The 16,244-nt window shown below is 42.4% G+C and overlaps 1 pseudogene; it reads right to left on the reverse strand.

Moving 5' to 3' along the window:
* Positions 1–1,052: 1,052 nt before the first annotated feature.
* On the reverse strand, positions 1,053–1,616 carry LOC131220595 (glycine-rich RNA-binding protein GRP1A-like; annotated as a pseudogene).
* Between the last annotated feature and the right edge of the window lie 14,628 nt (positions 1,617–16,244).

Here is a 16,244-nt window from a genome sequence, read left to right on the forward strand (position 1 = left end):
TCCCAGGGATCACCTTAATGTTTCCATAATATTTATTTACCATTGGACCTATTGATAAGGTCACAAAAAACATGGGCGGACAAAAATTATTTGCTTGATCCAAAACTTTTGTGACCCACCAAAGTTTTTAGTGGTCAATCACAGGTGCAAGGATGGACGTGATGAGGTCGATCGCCATCTTCCTTTGGGGATAACTACTCTGAATCCACGGGGCTCTTTGGACTCCTCACAGAGCTTCCTCAAATCCACGAAGGATAAAAGAAGGAATAATTTCTAATAAGGAACTCAAACGTAGGACAAAGTTTTAGACTTAGACACCAAATTAAACACTATAAAAAAGATGACTTACTATAAATAGTAAACGGACTATTTATATATGACCTTTATTCCTACTAGACTTTATGGTTTTTGGTCAAAAAATAGTGTCTAATTTGGCCCGACGCCATTATTCTCCTAAATTTTCTAAGCCCCTTTTTGTGTTGGGCAGGAATTCTACAACTCAAAGGATCAAAAGTTATACTCGAACAAAAACTTACTATTTCTAGTAAAAATGAAACTAAACAGAACTTTTGACTGTTGATTTGATGGAATCTCGCAAATCTGGAGTGGGTAACCCGGTGTAGTGGGGTTAGTCGGGTAAAGTAGGTCCTACCCAAAATCATATGTAATATGTCGAAAAACTCATCCGGGTTTGTGAGATATGACTAATTGAAGGTTCTAATCATTTTCACCTTCGATCAGGTGGTCCATCTTTTCATAAAAGTGTTTGCAACCTGCTTTACCTCAATCACCACTTTTTCATATGGTATGGTCATACCTTCTTCCTTTTTTACATAGAATTATTTACTATTACTAATTGTAGTTCTTGAGAGATCAAAAACCATAACAGGATAAGATCAAAAACATAACCAGTGAAGAAGATAACCCAGTCATTTCTCTTCACACACCATTTAACATAAGATAAAGATAACCCAGCCATAACTAGTACTAGTAGTGCTGCTACTTAGTCACTCCATTTGCCATCTGGAGCAAAGACGCCACTCTAGTAATGATTAGTTTCTCTAGTTGCCATCTGAAGCACCCCCACCACCACCACGGTAATGAGATCCTCCATTTGACCCACCATATCCACGATCCCGTCCACCACCTCCACCACCACTGCGACTATAACCCCCTCCCCCTCCCCCTCCCCCTCCATAGCCATCACTACTATGGCGACCACTGTTACAGAATCCTCCGCCACCGCCACCGCCTCCGCGGCCTCCCCTAGACTGGGCCTCGTTGACAGTGATGCTCCTCTCGTCAAGGTTCTATCCATTCATCCCTTCAATGGCATCCCTCATGGACTGTTCGTTGCTGAAGGTGACGAATCCAAAGCCCCTTGATCTCCCTGTCTCACAGTTGCTAATAATCTTGGATTTGATAACTTCTCCGAATGAGCTAAAAGCCCTTTCAAGAGAGCGGTCATCGGTAGCCCATGCGAGCCCTCCAACAAAGCAGCAGTATTCAACGTCAGCAGACGCCATCGCCACCTACAAAAGAAAGCCTCAGAAAGAGAGGAAGAAAGAGGAGAAGGGAGACAGAAACCCACCCCTAAGAGAACACCATGGTACGGTCATACCTGAGATTTGGATTTCCTTCATTTTTGTTCTACTCTTTAGAATGATCTAGCAAAATGGATAGACAATGTTGATATATATATATATATATATATATATATATATATATATATATATATATATATGTATGTATGTATGTGTGTATGTGTGTATGTATATATGTCAAGGTGGATCACATAATAAGGTCCTCACCAAAGGTCACCACCATAGGGCCACACCTTCTTGGATGGGGTGAGGACTACACCTAATTTGCTCTGAGAGCACAACCCTTGTAGTAAAGGCACCCTATACACACTGGCAGAATTACCATGATACAAGCACTCATTTGATTGGTAAAATATATATACATCTCATAACAAGTGGGGGCAATTGCTACATAGCATCAAACATTATGTAACATTGCAAAGAAATTGTAATATAATAGTAATGAGAGAAGCCCAAATCAAATATATTAGAAAGATTGAACTTCAAATCAGGCTCAAAGCAGGTATTTGATACACATCCAAGTGTTATGCGCCCCCACTTATCAGTTTGAGATCGCTGCTAAGTTACTAGAGAATCACTTCCCTGATATGACAAGCCTTAGTGGTTCTGCCTATATCAATCACAAAGATACAAAAGTAGGAAACTCAATATGCAATTTTGAAATTCTAATAGACTCTATGAATTGTCAAAAGTAGAGAAAACGGAGCTATTTTTTACAACAGGCCCATCAACCCAACCCGCATCATTTCCAAAATCACCAAATGGATCCTGGACCTTGGCTCTCTTATGCCGGGCATCAACCTCACTGCTTAGGAAGGGCTTACAATCCATGGATTTTCCCAACCAGTGCCTTCCCTTAGAACCATCCGATTGAAGATAATCAAGTTGCAATTGGCTGAAGCTGAACGTAGATGGGTCTTCTCGCGGGAATCCTGGGGCTAGTGGTGGAGGGGGTATATGCAGAGATAGTGAAGGGAATTTCATTTTTTCCTTCCACTCCTACTACGGCATCCTCTCCAACATGATAGCGGAAGCTCGTGCTCTGGCTGACGAATTGAAATTCTGTAAAGACATGGGCCTATCAAACATTGTTGTGGAAACTGATTCCAAGATCCTCTTTGAAGCAGTCTCGACCCTAGATTTTATTTTATTTTTGGATGGAAGCTTTGGTACGTACTTCAAACCATTCATCTCTTGGCTCAAACCCTCACCATTCGATTCAATTATTCCTATAGGGAAGGTAATTCCTAGCTGATGGCCTCGCCAACACTGCTAGCTGTGGTGCTCCTGACAGATTGTTCCTTTCTCCTCACCTCCTTCCCAAGCACGTGAGAGGGTCTGTGGTCCTAAACAAAGCAGGAGTGGGTTCACTGAGACGTTGCAAGTCCAAGACAGGGATTGGATAGAAGATCCCCCTCTCCTTGTTTGGGCCCTTCCCAATCGTTGCTGCCCATCCCCTCGCCTGGACCACTCCCACCCCGCTGATCCCCCTGTCTTGATTTGCTATCGGCTCTCCTAGGCCCTCCATGGCCTTCAAATTTTTTCTTTTCTTTGGCATTTGTACTGTAAATGCTCCATATGATAGGCGGCTCTGGTTCTTTTTGTTGGAACCACTCGAAATGCTGTACATCTCATCCTTTTATATATACATGGTGGCCACGGTCCACCTTCTTTTTTAAAAAGAAAAAAAAGAAAAAAAAAGTAAAGAACCCACTTCAGGTCCTTAAAGAGAGCGAAAAAGGATTTCTTATTATCAAAGAGTATAAGATGTGATGGTTGTGGTATCTTCAGTTTATACATGGTTTTATAGAGGTGGAAAAGATGTGTGTATCTATAAAGAGTTTTTTTGGAAAAGACAATTGTGAAACCATTTCAAAATGATCATGTCTTTTATGAAGCAACACAACTTAACTCATAAAACATTCATAACATTTATGAAACAACCCTTTCTCATGACTAGAAGACACAATGCTTGGATTATATCAGCTAAAACTTTGAAGCGGTTGAATTATGTTAGTTGACTAGTGCAATGGTCTATTTCTATCAACCGATTGGTATAACGTCCAATATCTACTTACCAATTTCTATCATGGCTGATTTTTATTAGTCGATCATTTAAACAACCGATCTTACAATGGACATACTTGCTATGACTAATTATGTAATGGCTTAGCTTAGTTACACTGGATCGTGTTGGTCCTCACTCGCAACACAATGCACCCATGTGAATTACAAGTATGCCACTAGCGCCTCTACAACCACATTACCTCACTACCCATGCCACGCGTGTGCATGTGCAAACGCCAACGTTAGCGAGCATGTGCATGCATACATTCTAGTGCTCAACATAAGAAGGTGTAAGCTAGCTTTCTTCTCCTCCCATCTTCAAGTAAGAACATTGGGGAACTCAAAACTTATACACCCTTCTAGTTTTATCACTATAAGAGACGAGGGACTAACAATTGTAAAAAGTGTTACTTTTTCGAACAATGTTTGGAGGAAAAAAAATTCAAAATCATTTGAATAAGTTTTGAGAAATAGTGCATGCGTAAGACTAATATTTTTATTATCTGATTTAAACAATTCCAATTAAGATAAATCTCAACAATCTCCCACTTAGTTAAATATGTTTAATAGAAATTTCTAATATAAAATAAATATTGTTCTTATGCATATAGAAATGTGTCCTTCGATTTGAACATTTCTTAGTATAAGTTACTCAAAGTCCTATCATAATCTTTCTTAATTAAGCATAAAGCTTCAAACCAATTATTCCTTAATGACAGAATAAGAGAAACCTCGTACATTATTAAGTTTACATATTTGAAATTCCTAATTTTATACATGCTAATTAGTACTTTTACTAGTCATGTGCTTATCCTTTCTTCATAAATGATTATGATAAAAATTCAAACCCTCATAAGAGGTGGTGTCACCTCTAAACTTATATTCCTATTATATTTTAGACACATTCCCTTAAAATTACATTTAATTAAGAGTTCTATGACTCAACCCTATATATATATTGGCTAACATCATCCATCCTATATAAGGTTCTTATTATTTTTAGTGCTAAAACTTACTACATCTTAGTGAATTATTTTTACTTACTGAACTCAAGAACTAGTGATTTACTAGTGTTAGGTTAGGTTTTCATCATTGGTAGATATTTAGTTAAGGAGTTTCAACCCAAGCCATTTGAAATTTGTCCTTATTAGTTCTCTTATTGAAGGTTTACAGAATGGATCAACCAAATTAGTACTTCTCCTCACAGGTGATAAAAATGATCCAGCATGAATCAATTACCTCACATAATCATGACTTATAATAATTTGTATGGATTTTTCATTTATTTTCTATTATAGGCTCTCACTAAGGTGGCTTCACTATCAGATGTTTGGATAATCAGATTATTAGTATTAGATTTCAAGATGCGGATTTGGAATCAATCTTGATTGTAGGATTTTAGTATAAATAATTGATTTGATGTTGTGGGACCCATTTTGATCTGATCCTTCTTTAAAGGAAACATTAACCAATCTTATTAATAATTAAAAGTAGATGTACAACCCCACACTTTAGGAACGCCCCTCAGAAAAATCAGGACCCCACTACACAAAATCTGCATAGAAAGGGGAGATTTTTTTTATTTTTTTATTTTAAAAAGGACATCTACGAGACTGTCTTGCTACTTCAAACACCTAATAACTCCTACCCCTGTCAAATCTAGAGATAAGAGGTCTCTAATGGGACCCAAGAGATCTACACGCTTAAAGTATCTCCTGTCAGGAACCCCTTCACTACCCATCCTCGCTAAAGCATCTGCCATCGTGTTCCATTGATATAAGATGTGCGAGATCATTAGATTTATTATCAATACATTAGGAGGCAATATTGGTGGCAGGGAATGAAGCGCCACATAGCTAAGTATGCATGTTTCCTGACGTGACACCTACAAGAGTGTCAAAGTAGAGCACGAGCAACCCCCAGGTCCCTTGCAACCCTTAGAGATCCCAAAGTAGAAGTGGGAGTATGTGATGACTGATTTTATCATGGGATTTTCAAGTACTTAGTGCACTCACAACGCCATATAGGTTATCGTCGATTGTCTAACAATGACGGCACATTTTCTACCGATATGTTCAACCTACTTGATTGATAGGCTTCATGAAGCTCTAATTTCTATAGTGTCCGATTGAGACCTATGGTTCATGTCTTAATTTTGGAGGAGCTTTCAGCGAGCTTTAGAGACAACCGTGAAGTACAGGATAATGTATCATCCTCAGATAGCTGCACAGACTAACAAGGTCAAACAGATCCTCAAGGACATGCTCAAAGCTTGTGTGTTGGACTTCAAAGGTAGTTGGGATAAGCACTTATGTCTGACTTATTTCGTGTACAAAATAGCAAGTAGGTGACTATTGGCATTGCCCCTTTTGAGGCCCTATATGGTTGACCTTGTAGATCACCTAGTTGTTCGGCAGAAGTGGGGGAAACGAAGTTTGCTTGGGCCCGAGATAGTTCAGCAGGCCATAAAGATAATTGAGCTCATAAGAAGAATGCGCACAACTTAAAGCTAGCAGAAGAGTCACATTGACCATCAGTGAAGAGAGTTGGAGTCTGAAGTCAGAGACTATCCATCTTAAGGTGTAGCCCATGAAGGACATGGTGCGATTTGGAAAATCGGGGAAGCTTGCCCCACGTTACATAGGACCTTTTGAGGCGATGAGAGAGGATTGGGCCAATAGCTTATCGACTTGCCTTACCTTCACCATTTACATGTGTTCATGACATATTTCATGTATCAATGCTATGGAAGTGTGAGTCGGAGATGGAGCATTTTATTGATTGGAAGCCGATACAGGTTCGTGAGGATGCGTCATATTTATAGCATTCGGTTCACATTTTAGATTGGAAGGAACACGTCCTATGGAGAAAGACCATTCGCTAGTAAAGGTGCAGCAGGGGCACCATTGTAATGCCCGTAAAAAAAGGAGCATTGTGTGAAGGTGCTCACATGTGAACCGATGCGGGACTGAATGATTCGACCGCACATGTGGGTCTATTACTAATAAAGTAATCTAAATTTAGCCATTGATGCGATTAAATCAAATCCTGGTTAGGCCGAGCATTGGCCGTAGAGCCAGATGCCCAAGCTACAATGGGCGATTGTTCGTATGGATCGTGTATCGCCTGAGGAAGGACTGGAAACTCTAACACTTTGGCAGGCTAAGGGCCTCACTGGGCTTGTGATCTCACACAGATGTCAGGCTCAGACGATGCCCAAAAATGGGTGAACTGTGCCGTATATCTAGAACTTGAAACTCACGAGCCACCAGGCCTAAAGAAGAAAATTCTGAAATTTAAATCAATTGGCCCTGCTTCTTGAGTTAGCAAATCTGAGCAATTTCAGCCATCGTATTTCTTCTAAATTCATACCAAAGGTCAGAAATGATTTCCTGCACTTGCCCACAAAATCTGACCATTGATTGTGGAACGGTGACCGTTGATCGCGAATCGGGCCGTTGCAGCAAAACCCCACATATGTTTGCGATCAAACTTTGTCCAAACCTTCATCGGGCCGTGGGGCATATGTTCCATGAATCAGATAGGCTAGGGGGCCATTAGGATAGCCCTAATAATTAAAAATGGGCCCATAGGGCCATTGGAGAAAATTACCAAATAGCAGGGTAGCAGGGTCAACTAATATAATTCTAAAATATAAAAGTCCAGCCCTCTCCCTCATTTTTTAAAATTTTAGCAATAGAAATTCAGAGAGAGAGAGAGAGAGAGAGAGAGAGAGAGAGAGAGAGAGAGAGAGAGGAGATTGGGTGATGGTTGTGTTTGTGGAGCTTGGGATTTGGGAATCCCTACACCTACACCTTCCAATTGCCAGAAAGTGCTGACCCAATTGCCGTTGGAGTGAAACCCCTTTCAATCTAAGGTAAGGTTGAGCTCCAGACCATTTCTCCCTAAATTCTAGCCAAATACATGTAACTTACCACCACTCCATGCAATGCAGGCCCCCGGCGTCGTTAGGACGATCTCAGCAACTTAAGGTCAATAATAGGTATGGACCATTACCTTTAGGTGACCGATTATCGTGCCTAGCATAGGTTTAGTGAATGTGTGTGGTGCATCATCAGTGCATGTTGCTGAATTTTTATTTGGCTTGTATAATTAGGATAGTGGACTAAAAATTGCTAAAATTATGGAAGGGGATTAGACCCTAATACCCCAAATCTGTGACTTGTTCATTTGCATGCTCATGTAGGGAGCAAATATATAACTTTCCCCAAATTTATGCTAGTTGATTGTTGATTTCCTGATTTGGTGCTAACTATGCTTAAACAATGACATGAATTGCTATAAATTGCTGATAGTTTAATTGTTGCTACATGCTAATTATGATAGGAGTAAAGGCGTGGAATGTTGTCACATTGCTGATTTGTTGAACTACTTGCTTGATTTCCTCAATTTATAGCTGAATTATGTGATTTATGTTAACTCATGGAAGACTAGTTGTTGTATATTGGTGCATGGCTGGCCTTATGGTTGTATATGTTGGAACATGATGAACATGACCCGTATGGGTTAGTGGAACTTGATATATTGTTGTCCATGTACTTAAATTGCTGATTTATGCCTGTCATGGGTGAACTATCTCTAAATTTGACAATACATGTTGTGTATTATTGCATAAACCCTTATGGATGGGCCGATTACCTGGAATTACTTGGGCGACCCCTTTCGTTGGACCTTCCCGCGAGTAATCAAGCTTGAATAGTTGAACTATAGGTTGTTGGCCATAGTTGGACTACGCGAGACAGTGTTCTCAGGCCGACTAGTTATGGTTCAGCCCATCGGGGCATATTGTCTTTTAAGTTGGTCATCCTTGTATGTTAATCATGTCTGATCACACTTGTATGAACTCGAAGTATCATAAGACCATTGCACCTACTATTAGCTATAATTTATGGACCACAAAGACTCATGAGCCGAGGATGGTGCTACGGGACACTATGCCCATGCTGTCGGCCTACACTGGGGTGATAAGCCTCCTAGTAGTGTCTAGTGAGCACTTAGACTCGTGAGCTAGGAACGGTGGTATGGGACACTGTGCCCGTACTGTCGGCCTATACTGGGGAGACGACCTCCCCATAGTGACCGTAAGTAGGACATTTAAGTCCCAATTGTGTTTTGTCTGAGATTATGGTTTCTAGGATTGGCGACCCTATATAGGGCTAAGGATCGCGAGAGTCATATGACCACGGCCCTTGAGCCGTGCGATTGGGTTAAGGCAACAACTTCACTAAGGGTATTCCGGTTTCCCCAATCTACTGGATGAATGAATCTAATTAATCAACTGAGCTAACATATTTCATGACATTTGCATTATTATTGTGGCGATTAAGCAATTGAGGTCGCAATTTGAGGGAGTGTTGGTCATTGAGAACGTCAGATGTCGTCGCTTGAGGGAGAGTTGATAGTGAGGGGCATGCATCATATCATTGAGTCATGCATTTGCATTAACAACAGTATTTAGGATTCTATGATGCTTGCTATTCTTTAAATGTATTCTATTTATGATAATTTGTGTGGCCTATTACTAATAGTACCACTGAGTTAGCTACTCACTCCTACTCTGGGACGGTGTTCTAAAACACTAAGCAGAATTCGATATAGATGCAGGTACCCTGGAGTAGGATGCACTGGATGATGTCGGTGCCGATGACGATGAGGAACGAACGTATTTCCAAGCATTTGACAGACTTTATTAGTGCGATGGATGGCTGCGAGATTGGGCCAGAGCCCAGATCATTTTGGGGATTGACATGTAAAAGTGATAGGGTCCCTAGGTGATGACATTCTAGATTATTAGATTTATTTGTCTATGGATAATTATGAGTTTATGTTGAGATGTTTATTTAACTTAGTGGCACTTAAACCCTTTCTAAATGATCTAATATTAATTACACTTAGTTTAATTCTTCATTGTTTCTAATACTTGATAATTGTATGCATTTCTGACTCATTTATGCACACATGGCACTTGGGAATTTAGGAGCCGAGTTGTTACTCGGTCCTCGAATTTCGGGGTGCTACAACTTAGTATCGGAGCATGATTTAGATTAAACCAGGTCTAGGGTAACGGGTTTATCGGATGCACTCTAACTTAGGAGGGAGCGACTGAATTTAAAGACAGTACTAGGATCCCGAAACTTTGCCTAAGATAGTAAGTAGGACCACTTAAGTTATACGAAGTGATCCGAGTCACTTCTAACTAGAAATTAAATGGTCTAAGCTAATTAAGGTTAAACAAGGTAAGTCGAAGCTGCTCTAGTAGCTTAGAGGACTTCCACAGTTCGGTCTGTGGATTCAACCAGCCCATTTGACGCAGGAATCGATTCGATCACAGTTAAAATGGACCAAGGACTTGTCTATATCCAATTCAACCCATCGGATCTAGCACGCTTAGCTTACGAACTCCCATTTAGGCAGAAAACAACCCCTGGACCACAGTACATGCATCATACTTAACTTAGAGACAAAACAAACCATTCAGGTGGGCCTGAGGGGTCCTGCATGGTGAAAACACAAACCCTAGGGGGTGGCCACCGCCGAACGGTGGTGATACTGCTAGAACCTCCAGAAAGGGGCGGCGGCACTGCCACTTTGGCGGCTCGCCGTCGTTGGCCCGATCAAGTGGGGTCCCTCCCACGTGTGGGGGCCCCTTTTACACGTCCCTACATCCTTTAAACCCCCAACTCCCCTTTTCCTACTCATTTGCACCTTCCAAACCTCCCCTAAACCCTTCCTCACTCTTAAATCTCCATTTCTAAAGCTCCTAAGTCCATTTTCCTCTTTGTATGCTCCATCTCTAACCCTCATTCCATCTTAATCTTCCTAAATTCTCCTTGCACATCCCCATTCTCACCCATTTGAGCACCATAGCTCTCATTTTTTCAAAAGAATCACTCCATTCCCTAAGCACTTCTTCATCATGGCCTTCTTTGAGATGGTGACCTCCATCTTCTCCATTTCTATGCTTTTCTCTCTTATGGGGAAGAAGCAATCGGCCCCGGATGAAGCTAGGTCGAGCTGACCAAGAGGATCCAAGAAGAAGCCGAGCGACAGTGCGGGTCTGAGCGCTGAAAGGAGGTCAAAGTGGGATCTTGATCCCCAAGTCCCAATAGAGAGGTCACCACCATCGGGCATCAAGCACGGTAGGTTTCACCACTGCAAGATTGTGTTTGAGGCCCATGTAGACAAGAAGTTGTTTGGCGAATATCCATTGCTTATTCATCTTCTAGCAAATGGATGAGTTTTAATGTTTGAGGAAAAGTCTCACGCTAGTGAGGACCTCGTACGAACTTTTTATACGCACATAAGGAACCTAACCCTCGACCCTCTTGAGTTTACCATACCATTGGGTAGACAAGATGCTAGGGTTAATGTCAATATCATTGCCTGCATCCTTGGAGTGGAGTGTGGCACCACTCACACCAATGAGACTAACCTAGTTGAGAGACGGGAGAGAAATCGCCACATGCGCTTCCTGTGCGGCCGACTGGTTGAGTGGAGGCGAAAAAATAGCCTCAAGATGACAGGGATGACCCTCGACTACCCCCTATTCCACCATATATGCACATACAATGTGTACCCTAGGTCAAGCATCCGTACGAAGTGCACTAGGTTTATGGTGGACTTCCTGTACCAGGTGGGGCAAGGAGATAAGACTTGTTTGCTTACTCTCGTGTTGACTCAGATAGTGAAGGCGGGCGCAATCTATTAGAGAGAATCAGTGTCTCCCATTTGGTTGACTGATCTGCAAGATTGCCCATAATTATGGGTACAGGTAGCAGGTGAACCATCTCGTCCCTATTAGATGGATTGATGAGAATATTCTCAACAATATAAAGATAGGCCCTACACAAGTGTGGCCTGACTAGAAAAACTGGGGGATGAGATAGAAGAAGAGACTGAAGAGGATGAAGAACAGGAGGAAACTGAGGCCTAGGACTCTAACTGGGAGCCTCCTGCCACCCATATAAAGCGTGAGACCCTGGCCAAGGTGGTGGAGAACCAGGAATATTTGAAGAAGAAATTCAAGAAGATGTCTCGCACTCTAAAAGCCCTCTTGTGCTGCATGCAGGATAAGGGAGCACCTCCACCTTCACCAAAGTCAGAGGATTAGGAGTGTAGTGTGTGGTTGTTGTTTCTCTTTTTGTAATAGCCTTAGATAGCTTAATTTAGTTGTTTTTGGGTTGTTAATTCTGAAGTTTACTTTTGTTAAGTCAGTAATCATGCATTTTTTGTCATTGTACATGTAATGCTATAGCATATGTAACAGTGACAATTTTGCTTAATGAAATGCATGAAATTGCTTTTACTTGAGTAATGTGTTGAAATGCTTGGAGAATTGATAACACACGTGAGATATTGCTCTAACTTCATAAATATTGTACGCTGTGTTTGTGGGGACTTTGTATCTGAATGTTGTGAAACTGTCTTCTAGGATAATGAGGCCCCAAGGCTATAGTCGTCTTGTCCGCTTAGCCCTGGGCAGGAGAGACAACCATGAGCGACTCGCCCTAAATGAACTACCGGGTAGCCAAGGCAGAGCCAGTCAGCTCGACATGGATAATGAAATACCAGGCCAACTCCCAAAGGCGCTACCAATTTGGGGCGAGACCTCTTCATACCAGACTGCCCCACCCGCGGGAACTATGAAGCAGTTGTTACATGTGATGCAGTAGCAGCAATAGTCTCTACACACTTTGGTGGGAACTATGACTCACCATATGAATGCACCATTGCCTAGTCAAGCCAGGATGTTAACCGCTCCGTACAACCTTTTTGAGCGCTTCCAAAGACTAAGACCACCCACATTTGCTGGCACTCATAGACTTGAGGAGGCTAAAGCTAGCTAAATTGGGTCATTAAGGCAATCTGACCTCTACATTGCTCGGAAGCAGAATGGGTGGAATTGATATCCTACCTATTTGAGAAGGAGGCAAATGTATGGTGGGATAGTGTATTGAGGATCGTCCCTGAAAACTTCGTATGGACTTAGGAGGACTTTGAGACGTGGTTCTTCCAGAAATATTTCCCATGTACATATCTGATAGAGAAGGAGAATGAATTTTTGCACCTCCAACAAGGAGGTATGTTGGTCGCTGAGTATGAGAACTGGTTCACCGAGCTGTCTTGATATGCTTTGAAGATTGTGGCTGATGAAGAAACTCGGATGAGACGTTTTACCGAGAGATTGAGGGCCAGAATTCGCACTAAAATGTGTTATGTGAATATTCAGACTTATGCTGAACAAGTAGAAATGTCCCTGCGGTCGGAGCAAGATGACGAGAGGGTCTCCCGAGCACGTATTCAAGCCAAATCCCGAGGAAGAGCTGGAGGACAGTCTTCGTCCTCCTCAGGAAGAAGGGTACCACTTAATGTGCCTCCCCAACACACACCGCCTCCACCTGCATACGCTTGTCCTGATTGTGTGTGCGAGTATTGCCAGAAGGTGGGGCATTCAGAGGCCTACTGCTTTTCGAAGATGAGGGACCATGGATATGTACCCCCACAATGCATGAGCCACCCGCCGCAATTAGCATCACCGGCTCCTCCTCAATGAGCCGTGGGCCCGTCTCAGCAGATTTGTAGGTCGCCAACACCTCAAGTTAGGCCGCCGCCTTAACCTATGCACTAGCCAACTGACCACATCAAGCTCGGTTTCACGCTTTGACAGCCGAGGGCGTTGATGCAGCTGTGACCACTCCTGCAACATTTGAGGTTATGGCTCATGTTCAAGGTACCCCTATCTTTCTTCTTGTGGACACTGGGTCCACAACTTTACTCATATCATCCATGACTGTCAAGAGTCTAGGACTACCAATTGCTCCCATGTTAGGAGTGAGAATTATTGCGGCAGTCGAAACCTTCACCAAAGCTACATCTGTCTGCTGGGGTTTTCGCATAGACTTGGGAAGAAAAAGGATTCATGTGGATCTTGTAGTCATGAAGGTCTTCCACTACGACATAATCTTGAGAAGGAACTAGCTTTCTGCAATGAGAGCTGAGATCGATTGTGAAGACCAGATGGTGACGATCATGAGGATGGTAGCTCACCTTTTACATTCTCAGTTCAGGTCAACTACCCACAATGAGTCCTCTGTTATGCATCGCTAGAAAAGGCAGTGAAGAGATTTCACTGACACACACACCAGTTGTGAGTGATTTTGTTGATGTGTTTAAGAGCATTCCATGACTCCCTCCTCGGAGGGAGATTGACTTCACAATTGATTTGGTGTCAGGCACGATGCCCATTTCTTTCCCAACCTAGCGGATGCCTCCATATGAAATGAAGGAACTCTGAGTTTAAATTAACAGACTATTGGACGTGAGTTTTATCTGACCTAGTGTATCCTCATGGGGAGCCCCAGTTGTGTTTGTAAGAAAGAAGGATGGCTCCCTACGGTTATACATTGATTACCAAAGGCTGAATCGGGTCACTATAAAGAACAAGTACCCTTTACCTCAGATCAATGATTTGTTTAACCAATTGAGAGGTGCCCAATACTTCTCAAAGATTGACCTGCAGTCCGGGTACCATCAACTATGGGCAAAAGCTGAAGATGTGCCAAAGACAACATTCAGGATCAATTTTGGGCATTATGAGTTCTTCGTCATGCCTTTTGGACTCACTAATATGCCGGTTATGTTCATGGATTTAATGAACAGAGTCTTCAGACCATTTCTGTGTCGATTTGTCATCGTGTTCATAGATGACATTCTGATATATTCCAAGAGCAGCAACAAACATGAGGAACATCTGCGAGCAATTCTAGAAATGCTCAAGCGGAACAAGTTGTATGCCTAGTTTCGAAAGTGCGACTTCTGGAAAGAAGAAGTCAAATTTCTAGGCCACGTGGTGTTTAAAGAATGCATCTCTATGGACTTGGCCAAAGTGGCAGCGATACAAGACCGGAAACAACCGAGCTTAGTTACGAAGGTCAGAAGCTTCTTGGGTTTGGCGAGATATTACCGCTGGTTCATCAAATATTTTTCTAAAATTGCCCGACCTTTGTCCCAGCTCACCAGAAAGGACCTTAAGTTCACCTGGAATGAGAAGGCGGAAGCAGCCTTCAAGGAGTTGAAGGAAAGGTTGACCTTGGCACCTGTACTCATCCTGCCCGAGCAAGGGATCCAGTACACCATTTTTATAGATGCCTCCCACATGGGATTAGGTTGTGTCCTTATGCAGAAGGACCGAGTTATGGTTTATACTTCATAGCAATTGAGGAAGCATGAAGAAAATTACCCTGCTCATGATCTCAAATTGGTTGCAGTCATTTTTGCCTTGAAAATATGGAGACATTATCTTTATGGGAAAGAATTTGAGCTCTTTTATGACCACAAGAGCCTCAAATACATCTTCACCCAGAGAGAACTAAACATGAGGCAACGTCGCTGGATAGAGACCTTGAAGGATTTCAAATTTGAAGTTTCTCACTATCCTAGTAAAGGCAATCTGGTAGCAGATGCACTTAGCCGAAAGAAGACTGTCGAGTTAGCGGCTCCATTAATGGTGGGAGAATGGAACATGGTGGAGACCGTGCAAGACTTCGAGCTAAAACTAAGAATAAAAGAGACATACGAAGTCATTGCACATGTTCACGCCCAACCAATGATCGACAGCCAGATCATTAAGGCCCAAAGGGGCGATGAATTGTTGGTAAAGATGAGAGAACTTGCGGCCGGCTAAAGTGATTCCGAGTGGAGAATCGACACTGATGGAGGATTACGCTTTCAAGGCCACCATTGCATCCCAGACCATCCTAAGCTGAAAGAGGTGCTGCTAGCTCAGGCCCATAACTCTAAACTAGTCATGCACCCCAGAAGTACCAAGATGTACCGGGACCTCAAGCGCAATTACTGGTGGGACAACATGAAGAGAGAGATAGCTAGCTATGTATCTCAGTGCCTTACATGTCCGCAAGTGAAGGCAGAGCATTATTGACCGTTAGGTCTCTTACAACCCATGCCACTTGCCGAATGGAAATGGGATTACATTTCTATGGATTTCATTTCGAGTTTGCCTAGGACGAAGAAAGGACATGATTCAATTTGGGTGATCATGGACCGATTGACTAAATCGGCTCATTTTCTCCATATCTGAGCTTCATACTCCGCCGATGACTTAGTTAAGTTATATATCAAGGAAATAGTTCGGCTTCAGGCGTTCCTTTAGAAATTGTGTCAGACTGGGACACACGAGTCACCTCGATGTTCTGGACCCGAATACAGGAAGTCGTGGCAGTTAAGCTAAAGTTTAGCACTACTTTTCATCCTCAGACCGATGGGCAGACAGAATGGGTGAACCGAATACTAGAAGACATGTTGAGAGCGTGTGCATTAGATTTCTTAGATAGTTGGGATAAATGCCTCCCCTATGCCGAGTTTTCTTATAACAATAGCTTCCAAGCTAGCATCGGCGTGGCGCCTTATGAGGACTTATATGGGTGCTCGTGTCGAGCTCCTCATTGTTGGAATGAAGTTGGTGAGAAAAGCTTGTTGGGACCTGATTTGGTCCAGACTATCACCAAGAAGAGTGAAATTATTAAACAATGCCTA

Source organism: Magnolia sinica, chromosome 12, assembly GCF_029962835.1.
Source record: "Magnolia sinica isolate HGM2019 chromosome 12, MsV1, whole genome shotgun sequence".
In the NCBI taxonomy this organism is placed as follows: domain Eukaryota; kingdom Viridiplantae; phylum Streptophyta; class Magnoliopsida; order Magnoliales; family Magnoliaceae; genus Magnolia; species Magnolia sinica.